This window comes from Mastomys coucha, unplaced genomic scaffold (genome assembly GCF_008632895.1).
Source record: "Mastomys coucha isolate ucsf_1 unplaced genomic scaffold, UCSF_Mcou_1 pScaffold13, whole genome shotgun sequence".
NCBI lineage: Eukaryota > Metazoa > Chordata > Mammalia > Rodentia > Muridae > Mastomys > Mastomys coucha.
Window position 1 is genome coordinate 75338702 of NW_022196895.1, and position 12955 is coordinate 75351656.

Here is a 12955-nt window from a genome sequence, read left to right on the forward strand (position 1 = left end):
TCTCTCTCTCTCTCTCTCTCTCTCTCTCTCTCTCTCATTTGTTAAGGGTCAATTTGTGGTTGGTTTCATATGTTTCTTATCCGTAGTGAAGATTTCATGTGCCACTGAGAACATTCATTATTTCCTATGTCTTGTGTACAACATTCTGTATATATCTGTTAAGTACAGTTAATCCATAGTGTAATTTAAATATCTAGGCTCTTTGCTTGTGTTTAGTTTGAAAGATTGGTCTACATATGAGAGTGGGTGATTGATATCCCAGGTTGATGTTTTATGTAAGGACCTATAGGGCTTTTTGTGCACTTTAGTGTTTGTTATGAAATTATTGGCTCAATGTTCTGCATACAAATACATTTATTCATTTGATATATCTTCTGATAGATGGCTTCCTTTATTAATATGCAGTGTTCTAAGTTACTTTTTCTAATTAGTTTAGATTTGAAGTCTACTTGATCAGAGATAGAGATAGCTATGACTGCTGACATGAAGCCTCAATTTACTTGGTAGATTTTATTTTCTTGCATCCTTTGATATTTAGTTTTTATTGCTTATACTAACTGTATTTCTTAGAGAAAACATAGAGTTGATTTACATTTTTTCTTTTTTTATTAGGTGTTCTCTTTATTTACAATATCTCCTTTCACAGGTTCCCCTCCAAAAGAGAGAGAGAGTAATAAAAAATAAAATAAGATAAGATAAGATAAAATAAAATGAAATAAAAACTAAAAATAAAACAAACCCCTGTTCCCTCCCCGCTCCCCCTGCTTACCACACCACCCCCTCCTGCTCAATGGCCATGGCATTCCTCTACACTGGGGCATAGAACCTTCACAGGGCCAAGGGCCTCTCCTCCCATTGATGACCCATTTGGCCATCCTCTGCTATACATAGGCTGCTGGAGCCATGAGTCCCATCATGTGAACTGTTTGGTTGGTGTTTTAGTCCCTAGAAGCTCTGAGGGTACTAGGTAGTTCATACTGTTGTTTGTCCTAAGGGACTGCTAGTTTGGGTCCTTTCTCTAGCTCCTTCATTGAGGACCCTGTACTCAATCCAATGGACGGCTGTGAGCCTCTACTTCTGAATTAGTCAGATAATGTCAGAGCCTCTCAGGAGACAGCTATATCAGGCCCCTGTCATCCAGCACTTGTTGGCATTCACAATAGTGTCTGGATTTGATGATAGACTATGGGAAGGATTCCCAGGTAGAGCAGTCTCTGAATTGTCCTTCGTTTAGTCTCTGCTCCATAGTTAGTCTCTACAACTCCTTCTATAGGTATTTTGTTCCACCTTTTAAGAAGGAATGAAGTATCCACACCTTGGTCTTCCTTCTTCTTGAGTTTCTTGTGGTTTGTGGTTTGTACTTTGTGTATTCCTATCTTCTGGGCTAATATCCACTTATCAGAGAATGCATACCATGTGTGTTCTTTTGTGATTGGGTTACCTCACTCAGGATGATATTCTCGAGATCAATACATTTCCCCAAGAATTTCATCAATTCATTGTTTTTAATGGCTAAGTAGTACTCCATTGTGTAGATGTACCACAATTTCTGTATCCATTCCTCTGTTGAGGAGCATCTGGAATGTTTCCAGTTTCTGGCTATTATAAATAAGGCTGCTATGAACATAGTGGAGCATGTGCCCTTATTACATATTGGAACATCTTCTAGGTTTATGCCCAGGACTAGTTTAGTTGGGTCCTCTAGTAGTACTATGTCCAATTTCCAGAGGAACTGCCAACCTGATTTACAGAGTGGTTGTACCAGCTTGCAGTCCCACCAGCAAGGAAGGAGTGTTCCTCTTTCTCCACAACCTCAACAGCATCTGCTGTCACCTGAGTTTTTTATCCTAGCCATTCTGACTGGTGGGAGGTGGAAACTCAGGGTTGTTTTGATTTGCATTTCCCTGATGACTAAGGATGTTGAACATTTCTTTAGGTGTTTCTAAGCCATTCAGTACTCATCAGTAGAGAATTCTTTGTTTAGCTCTGTACCCATTTCTTAGTAGGGTTATTTGGTCCTCTGGAGTCTAACTTCTTGAGTTCTTTATATACATTGGATATTAGCCCTCTATCAGATATAGTATTGGTAAAGATCTTTTCCCAATTTGTTGTTTGCATTTTCATCCTATTGACAATGTCCTTTGCCTTACGAAAGTTTTGCAATTTCATGAGATCCCATTTGTCAATTCTTGATCTTAGAGCATAAGCTATTGGTATTCTGTTCAGGAAAATTTCCCCTGTGCCCATGTGCTTGAGGCTCATTCCCACTTTTTTTTCTATTAGTTTCAGTATATCTGGTTTTATGTGGAGGTTCTTGATCCACTTGGCCTTGAGCTTTTTACAAGGAGATAGGAATGAATCGATTTGCGTTCTTCTACATGGTAACAACCACTTGAGCCAGCTCCATTTGTTAAAAATGCTGTCTTTTTTCCACTGTATGGTTTTAGCTCCTTTGTCAAAGATCAAGTGACCATAGGTGTGTTGGTTCATTTCTGGGTCTTCAATTCTATTCCATTGATCTACCTGCTGTCACTGTACCAATACCATGCAGTTTTTATCACAATTGCTCTGTAGTACAGCTTAAGGTCCGGGATGGTGATTCCACCAGAGGCTCCTTTATAGTTGAGAATAGTTTTGGCTATCCTGGGTGTTTTGTTATTCCAGATGAATCTGCAAATTGCTCTTTCTAAGTCTGTGAAGAATTGAGTTGGAATTTTGATGGGGATTGCATTGAATTTGTAGATTGCTTTTGGCACGATGGCCATTTGTATTATATTAATCCTGCCAATCCATGAGCATGGGAGATCTTTCCATCTTCTGAGATCTTCTTCAATTTCCTTCTTCAGAGACTTAATGTTTTTGTCAAACAGATCTTTTATTTGCTTATTTAGAGTCACAACAAGGTATTTTATATTACTTGTGACTATTGTGAAGGGTGTTGTTTCCCTAATTTCTTTCTCAGCCTATTTATCCTTTGAGTAGAGGAAGGCCACTGATTTGCTTGAGTTAATTTTATATCCAGCCACTTTGCTGAAGTTGTTTATCAGGTTTAGGAGCTCTCTGGTGGAATTTTTGGAGTCACTTAAGTATACTATCATTCATCGGCAAATAGTGATAATTTGTCTTATTCTTTTCCAGTTCGTATCCCTTTGATCTCCTTTTGTTGGCTAATTGCTCTGGCTAGGACTTCAAGTACAATATTGAATGGTAGGGAGAAAGTGGGCAACCTTGTCTAGTCCCTGATTTTAGTGGGATTGCTTCAAGTTTCTCTCCATTTAGTTTGATGTTGGCTACTGGTTTGCTGTATATTGCTTTTACTATGTTTAAGTATGGGCCTTGAATTCCTGATCTTTCCAAGACTTTTATTATGAATGGTTGTTGAATTTTGTCAAATGCTTTCTCTGCATCTAATGAGATTATCATATTTTTTCTTGAGTTTGTTTATATAGTGAATTACATTGATGGATTTCTGAATATTGAACCATCCCTGCATCCCTGGGATGAAGCCAACTTGATCATGATGGATGATCGTTTTGATGTGTTCTTGGATTCAGTTTGCAAGAATTTTATTCAGTACTTCTGCACTGATATTCATAAGAAAAATAAATTGGTCTGAAGTATTCTTTCTTTGTTATGTCTTTGTGTGGTTTAGGTATAAGAGTAATTGTGGCTTCATAGAACAAATTGGGTAGAATACCTTCTGTTTCTATTTTGTATAATAGTTTGAGGAGAATTGGTATTAAGTCTTCTTTGAAGGTTTGATAAAACTCTGCACTAAGCCCATCTGGTCCTGAGCTTTTTTTTGGTTGGAAGACTATTAATGACTGTTTCTATTTCATTAGCAGATATGGGACTGTTTAGATCATTGATCTGATCTTGATTTAACTTTGGTACCTGGTATCTGTCTAGAAAATTGTTTATTTTATCCAGGTTTTTCAGTTTTGTTGAGTATAGGCTTTTGTAGTAGTATGCTATCATGATTTTTTGGATTTCCTCAGTGTCTCCCTTTTCATTTCTGATCTTGTTAATTAGGATAATGTCTCTGTGTTCTCTAGTTAGTCTGTGCCCTCTAGTTAGTCTGGCTAAGGTTTTATCTTTTTTGTAGATTTTCTCAAAGAACCAGCTCCTGGTTTGGTTGATTCTTTGTATAGTTCTTTTTGTTTCTCATTGGTTGATTTCAGTCCTGAGTTTGATTATTTCCTGCTCTTGACTCCTCTTGGGTGAATTTGCTTCTTTTTGTTCTAGAGCTTTTAGATGTGCTGCCAAATTGCTGGTATATGCTCTCTCCAGTTTCTTTTTGGAGGCACTTAAAGTTATGAGTTTTCCTCTTAAGACTGCTTTCATTGTATCCCATAAGTTTGAGTATATTGTGGCTTCATTTTCATTAAACTCTAGAAAGTCTTTAATTTCTCTCTTTCTTTCTTCCTTTACCAAGTTATCATTGAGTAGAGTGTTGTTAAGCATCCACGTGTGGCCATTCTATTGTTCATGTTGTTATTGAGGAGCAGTCTTAGTCCATGGTGATCTGATAGAATGTAAGGAATGATTTCAATCTTCTTGTATCTGTTGAGACATGAGTTATGACCAATTATATGGTCAATTTTGGAGAAGGCACCATGAGGTGCTGAGAAGAAGGTATATCCTTTTGTTTTAGGATAAAATGTTCTGGAGATATCTGTTAAATCCATCAGTTTCATAACTTCTGTTAGTCTCACTGTGTCCTTGTTTAGTTCTGTTTCCCTGATCTGTCCATTGCAGAGAGTAGTGTTTTGAAATCTCCCACTATTATTGAGTGTGGTGCAATGTGTGCTTTGAGCTTTAGTAAAGTTTCTTGTATGAACGTAGATGCCCCTGCATTTGGAGCATAGAGGTTCAGAATTGAGAGTTCCTCTTGGTAGATCATACCTTTGATGAATATGAAGTGTCCATCCTTATTTTTTTGTTCACTGTAGGGTGAAAGTCAATTTTATTTGATATTAGAATGGCTACTCCAGCTTTTTTCTTGGGCTCATTGGCTTGGAAAATTGTTTTCCAGCCTTTTATTCTGAGGTAGTGTCTCTCGTTGACACTGGGGTGGGTTTCCTGTATGCAACAAAATGTTGGGTCCTGTTTACATGCTCAGTCTGATAGTCTATGTCTTTTTATTGAGGAATTGAGTCCATTAATATAAATAGATATTAAGGAAAGGTAATTGTTGCTTCCTGTTATTTTTGCTGTTAGAGCTAGAATTCTGTTCATGTGGCTATCTTCTTTTAGTTTTGTTGGAAAATTAATTTTTTTGCTTTTTCTAGGATGTAGTTCCCCTCCTTGTGTTGGAGTTTTCCATTTATTACCCTTTGAATGGTTGGATTTGTAGAAATATATTGTGTAAATTTAGTTTTGTCATGGAATACTTTGCTTTCTCCATCTATGGTAATTGAGAGTTTTGCTGGGTATAGTAGCCTGCGCTGGCATTTGTGTTCTCTTAGGGTCTGTATGACATCAGCCCAGGATCTTCTAGCTTTCATAATCTCTGGTGAGAAGTCTGGTCTAATTCTAATAGGTCTGCCTTTATATGTTACTTATATGTTACTTGACCTTTTCCCCTCCCTGCTTTTAATATTCTTTCTTTGTTCTCTGCATTTGATATTTTGTCTATTGTGTGGCAGGAGGAATTTCTTTTCTCGTCCAATCTATTTGGAGTTCTATAGGCTTCTTGTATGTTCATTGGCATCTCTTTCTTTAGGTTAGAGAAGTTTTCTTCTATAATTTTGTTGAAGATATTTACTGGCCCTTTAAGTTGGAGGTCTTCAATCTCTTCTATACCTTTTTTCCTTAGGTTTGGTCTTCTCATTGTGTCCTGGATTTCCTGGATATTTGGGGTTAGGAACTTTTTGCATTTTGTGTTTTCTTTGACTGTTGTGTCAATGTTTTCTATGGTATCTTCTGCACTTGAGATTCTTTCTTCTATCTCTTGTATTCTGTTGGTGATGCTTGCATCTATGGTTTCTGTCTTCTTTCCTAGCATTTCTATCTCCAGAGGTTTCTCTTTCTGTGATTTCTTAACTGCTTTTACTTCCATTTTTAGGTCCTGGATGGTTTTGTTCAATTCCCTCACCTCTTTGGTTGTGCTTTCCTGTAATTCTTTGAGGGATTTTTGTATTTCCTCTTTAAGGGCTTCTACTTGCTTTCTCGTGTTCTCCTGTAATTCTTTAAGGGATATTTTGTTTCCTCTTTAATGGCTTGAACCTGTTTATCTGTTAATCATGCTCTTCTTAAATTCCTCTATGAACATTGTGAGATATGATTTTAGATCCAAATCTTGCTTTTCTGGTCTTTTTGTGATATCCAGGACTTGCTGTGGTGGGAGTACTAGGTTCTGATGAAGCCAAGTAGTCTTGATTTCTGTTGGTAAGATTCTTGCATTTGCCTTTTGCCATCTGTTGATCTCTTGTGGTATATGTTCTTGCTGTCTCTGGTTCTAGCTTGTTCCTCCTGTGGGTTTGTAAGCCTGTGTCAGCACTTCTGGGAGATGATCTCTCCTCTGGTAGGACCCGTGTGCAGTGGGCTGTGGATCACTTGTCCCTCCTGAGTCCTGAGTCCTTGGGTTGGAGCACTCTCTGAAAGCAAGCTCTCCACTTTTAGGGAAGGGTTAGAGAGGGCTGTGGATCTGCAGTCCCCCCTAGGTGAAGAGAGAGGTAGAAAGGATCCTGTGCCAGCTTGATTTACATTTTTGTTAGATATTTTCTTTATTTATATGTCACATGATTTTTCCTTTCCCATTCCCAGTTCCCCCCCCAAAAAAGACCAAAAAACCCCCCAAAAACAACAATTTACATTTTTTAGTCAAGGGTATTAGTCTACATATTTTAGTTGTGAATTAAGACCACTAAATGTAAGGTTATCATAGAAAATAATTCTAGTTTCTTTACCGTTGAGCTGTGATGAATTATCTGACCAATAAATAAGGAAAGATAAGGTCTTCTTACACCCATCACAGATAAAGTCCAAACAGGAATCATGCAGAACCTTTCTACTTTGCTCACAGACCCATGCTTTATATAGCTTTCTTAGATGGTCCAGGACCACAATTAATAATCATGACAATTCCCCATATATATGCTCACAGGCTATTCTGCCCTGAGCAACCCTCAAGCTCCTTCTCAGATGACTTTAGGTTCTGCCAAGTTGACACTTAAAAGTAACTAGGATTGTCAGTGTTTTCCCAGATTATTGGTTTTCCTTTTCCTTCTCCTGTGAGCTTTGTGAGTTTGCTTGTTTACTGTATAACACAGGTGGTTTCCTAGCTCCCCAACTCTACTTTGCTTGTATGTTGATTTTCATAAGGAGTGAATCCTTTCATAGATTCTTGTGCAGAAATCTATCATTCTTCTTTCATGAATTCTTCTTTTAAGAATTATTATATTACTGGCTTGATGGTTATAAACTGCCTTAATTTGTGTTTGTCTTGAAATATGCTTGTTTATCCATCAATTTTAAAAGATATCTCTATTGCATATAGCATTTCTGGTTTACAATTACTAACTTTCAGAGACTGCAATGCAATATCTCCTTCTTTTCATACTTTCTTTCTTACCTGATGAAAAGTCTGGGGGAGTTGATCTGATATTCATGCCTTCGCATGTACATTGGCATCTCTCTTATATTAATTCTAGTAATTTATTTTATAGATTTTACGTCTTTACTATGACTCATCAAAGAAAGTTGGGTTTTTCCCCAGTCATCTCTATTTGGTGTTCTAAATGCCTCTTGAGTTTGGATACCCATTTTGTTCTCTGAGTTTGTAAAGTTTATGTCTGCAACTTCATGAAACTGTTCCATTTTATTTTACTTCTACTCTTTTGTGTATCCCATGAATTCTCAGGCATGTTCCCTTGAATGTGTCCCAGACTCTTTGTGCCCCTATATATGTTCCTATGTGTGTCTGTTTGTATTATGTTTTCCACCTTCTCGCCAATGCCTGAAACAAGTTCTTCATAATGCTTTCTGATATTTTTTTTTTTAAATCTGACTAACCATTTTTTAATGTCAGGTACTCATGGGGTTTTTTTTTTTTTAGTGTTTTAAATTTCTTCACAAATTTTTCCTTCATATTTTGGACTTCATCTTTCAATCAAGTAGCTGTTTCATTCTATGGAAACTGTTTTGTTGAAGTCTCCAATATATTTCCTTGTCTTTAAAAACTACACTTCGTGATAATGAAGAAACAACTGACTAAAGTGGGACCAGCTATTAGTACAGGCATAAGGATTTGGCTTCAGTGGGAGCAGAATCACCCAGAGGCTTGAGCTTTGGATCTAGTTTTTCCAATGATCAATGTAGGACAGGGGTATTGTTTACTTAAATACAATGATGAAAATTTATAGCCATTATTTTCATTATATGTAATAAGAAATAAAATAGTGAACAGGTTGTGTGGTAGTGTTGGGGATAGTGATTTACTGATTCATGGCTACTCAAGGCCCAGAAAATGAGGATTGGTTCAGTGTTTATCCCCAGGGAAGACGTTTATACATCTAAGTCCCAGAAAACATCAGAGAAAAAAGTTAGAGGCAATGTTAGCATTGAGATAGGAGATAAGAAGAATGGCTATGAAATATTCTCTTCTGAGTGTGACAGACAATTAAAATGAGATGTTACAACAGGTAGAGCTGCTTGCAATAGCCTGCAATGGACCTGCACAAGATCAGGCCTGTGAATGTGCATTTGTATGCATGAGACAGAGAACGGCTCACAGCCCCAACCCCATCCTGATGAAATATAGTTATTGATGGATTCTAGGAGATAGACAGATATTTTTTTCAGTAACATATAGCTCTATACCCACAAATATCCATTGTCATAACAGATGACCCTGGTTAAATTCTGAGTCCCAAAACAGATGATATGAATGGCGAGAAGGAAATTGTAGGAAGAATAGGGAGTGGAAAAGCAGTTGGGAGATTATGAGAGGAGGAAGGGTGGCAGTGATTGAAATGCATTGTGTGTGTGTGTGTGTGTGTGTGTGTGTGTGTGTGTGTGTATGCATGCATGTGTGCAACTCATAATGAACATGTTTACTAAAGACCTAAAGACTTTTTTATTAGATATTTTCTTTATTTACATTTCAAATGTTCTCCGTTTCCTAGTTTTCCCTCAGAAAAAAATCCCTTATTCCCTCCCCCCTTCCCCTGCTTACCAACCTACCCTCTCCTGCTTCCAGGCCCTGGCATTCCCCTACACTGGGGCATAGAGCTTTCACAGGACCAAGGACCTCTCCTCCCATTGATGAATGACTAGGACATCCTCTGCTACATATGCAGCTGGAGCCACGAGTCCCATCACACTGGTTGGTGGTTTAGTCCCTGGGAGCTTGTTCTTCCTATGGGGCTACAAACCCTTCAGCTCCTTGGGTCCTTTCTCCAGCTTCTCCACTGAGGACCCAGTGCTCAGTCCAATGGATGGCCGTGAGCCTCCACTTCTGTGTTTGTAAGGCACTGGCAGAGCCTCTCAGGAGACAGCTCTATCAGGCTCCTGTGTTTTAAAGAAAGAAGCCCCACATTGTCGGAGACGGTTTTAAGCACATTAATTTACCTAATAGCGTTCCCATTCCATACCATGAGGAAGATCGATTCCAACCTTTCTTTTACCTACATCAAACTAGTTGGTACTCAAGACTGTCCTCAGACTGTGAAAGTGATTTGCTCATGGCATGTTCCCCTTCATCAGAACCACATGGACGGACATGCTGGAACAACCTGGTTAAAGCTGCCACACCCTTCAGCCCAGCATTCTCCTCATCTTTGACCTCACCGATGCATCCCAGCATCTTGTATGGTAAGACATGGGTGCAAAGTCTTTAATACTGCTCCAAGCTGCTTTCTTATGGATGCCCCTCCTGGCCCCTCTGTCTCACAGCCTCTGAATTTTTTATTTTAATTTCAGCCTTTGTTGAGAATATGTTAGACATGCTCTTTTCTAGTATCACAGAGTGAGGAACTCTCAATTTGAAATTGTAATCCTCCCAGAAAAGTGTTTGACCAAAGCAGACAACCATTTTTTTCTGAAAATTCTACACATACATCATTCTTCTGGTTCTTGATCATCCGTGTAATGATTATTACTTCATATTCCATTTGATACCAGCTGTATTTAATATTTTACACAGTCCTCTAAGATACCGGTACCTCACAGATTCTGATCCATTCTTAGTGTCTTGACACCTTTTAATGCAGATAATGAAATTTACATCTGCACTATCTAATTTTGTCCTTCTCCAAAACATTGCAGAGCAGAAGCATGGGTTCTTGTTTGTTTATTTGTTCATTCCCATACTATTCACATATCCTTTTCCTGCCATAGCAGTAGAATTATTTGGATTGAGCTCAAGAGACTTCTTTACATCAGCATTATCACCATGGAATTTCCTGAGAAGAGTCTAACAGTATGAACTTTGACTGCCATACTGTGCATCATCAGGATTCTGGCCCAAAGCCTCTATCATCTCCTCTAACACTGCCTTGGCAGCTGTGTGAGTCAGAGCACCTAAGGAGCTCTGAGAAACTCACTGAGCTCTCCGTTGTTATGATGATGCAGCTGCTGCCATCCCTGGAAGTTACTGAAAGCTTCCACCAGAGTGGTTTTAAAAATCCTGTCACTTGCTGGGAGGTGGTGGTGCACGCCTTTAATCCCAGCACTTGGGAGGCAGAGGCAGGGAGGTTTCTGAGTTCGAGGCCAGCCTGGTTTACAGAGGGAGTTCCAGGACAGCCAGAGCTACACAGAGTAACCCTGTCTCGAAAAAAAAAAAATCCTGTCACTTGAACATCCAGAAAAATGCTACAGTGCCCAAAAGATGTTAAAAGGTAAGACTCAGAGTTCATACATAAGTTATTCTTAAGGTTTTTTTTTTTAATTATTGAGTAATTTTTAAGGCCAGAATTTCTTACTTTTGTTTATATTCTGTGAGCGATTTGACATCTTGGTATCAAGTCTGGATTACAGGCCAAGGATCTCTGCATCCAAATCCAAGCCTCCTAATTGCGTCTCTGTGCTGTGGTTGTCTCATCTATAAAACCAAGAACTGTAGTAACTAGTATAACTCGTGACTGTTTTGAGCATAAATGAATTCCCACACATCAAGCTTTCAGAAGAGTGACTGATAGATTGAGGAGCTAGATAAATGTTAGCTATTAGCCATTAGCTCTGAATTTTCCATTAACTATCTGTCTTGATAAGTAACTGGAATATTCTTTAAATTCTTACAGTCTCTGACTTCTCATTTGTACAGTAATGTAATTTTATGTTTGCAAGTAGATTTTATCTTAAATGTCAGCTCTGATTGATTAGTATTAGGTGCCTAAATCATAGTACTTATAAAAAAAAAAAAAACACAAAACCTGTCTTAGCTTAGCAAGAAAAAAAATATATAATGCCAATTACCTCTGTCTGCTATGGGTTCAGTAGGAATGACAACATACACATATGTATATAAACATACAATATGGTCTTTTAATTATGTTTTATATAAGTTACTTACATGATACATAATCCTTTGTTATCACAGTTGGGGCTGGCTCAGCTTCAAATTGACATATTATTTTTCTAGTTCAGCAAAAAGTGGCATTGGGATTTTTAATGGAAATTACATTGACTCTGTAGATTTATTCCAGTAATATAGGCATTTGCATAGTATTAACTCTATGTATATGTGAGCATGTGAGGTCTTTTCATCTTTTAGTGTCTTCTTCAATTTCTTTTTTAAGTATGGTTGATTCCCTCATAGAGTTCCTCCACATCCGTTGGTTAGATTTCTTCTCCACACATCTTAGAGCTGTTATGAATGTTTCTGTTAAGGCTGGCCATTGAGGCCTCAGGATCTGTCTGTCTCTTCATCCATAGCACCAGAGTTACAGGAGTGTAGCCCTGTATCCATCACATACATGGACCCTGGGGATTCGAACTGAGGTCCTCACACTAGCATGGAAACCTCTTTGCCCTGTGACACTTTTGTTGTGTTGTGATTGAGACATTGCTTACTGTGCAGACCGAGCTCAGCTGGAATTTGTTTTTTATTATAGTTTTGTTTTCTAAAAACAATTTTTAAATACATTTTGATCATGCTTCCCCTCCCCCAGCCAACTCCTTCCAGGTCATCTCCTCTTTCCCACACCCTGGAGCAGGGAGGAAATAGGGTTTTTTTGTTTTTTGCTTTTTGTTTTTTCCTGAGGGGAAACATGGAAAGGGGATATCATTTGAAATGTAAATAAAGAAAATATCTAATAAAAAATAAATAAAAGCAAAGGAATAAAAAGTGCAAAAATGTTTTTTTCTAAAAAACAAACAAGCAAAAACAAAAACAAAAAACTCCAATACAACAACAAAGCCCCCAAAGCTATAAAACTGTAATCAAATAAAAGCACATTAAAAACTGTGAAGTCCACTATATGTTGGTCAACTACTCTTACACGTGAGGCTTGCCCTGGACTGGTTGATTTTTCCAGTGTCATTCCATTAGAGAAAACTGATTTTCCCTCTCCTTGGAGGTACGGATGGCAATTCGGTGCTTAGCCTTTGCACTGGTAGCTAGGTTTTCATCCATTCACTAATTCATTTTTTAAAAATATAATAAACAAAATAAAATATACATTTTTAAACTACCAAAGTCTACCTTCAGGTAAACATTTTACTGCTGCCCATGAAAACCTACCTTACAAAAGCAGTTTCTTCCATTTTGCTTGCCCATATAACGACCCAATACATTGTTACTGCTATTGTTCTAAATATTTTTCTCTTAGATAACTAACGTTTCTTATTTGAACCTCATTTATTATTTATCCATTAGTAGTCCTATCTTTGTGGAGATTCATTGTTTAGCCCTACCTAATTTTCCTTCCACCTAAAGAATTGTTTTTATAACTCTAAAAAAATACAATTGAAGTGGTTTATCTCTTCTTATTGTTGCTCTGTACAATATACA

General features: G+C 37.8%; 1 pseudogene; it reads right to left on the minus strand.

Moving 5' to 3' along the window:
* Positions 1 to 9634: 9634 nt before the first annotated feature.
* LOC116087500 overlaps positions 9635 to 12955 on the minus strand; it is a 39572-nt pseudogene continuing 36251 nt past the window's right edge.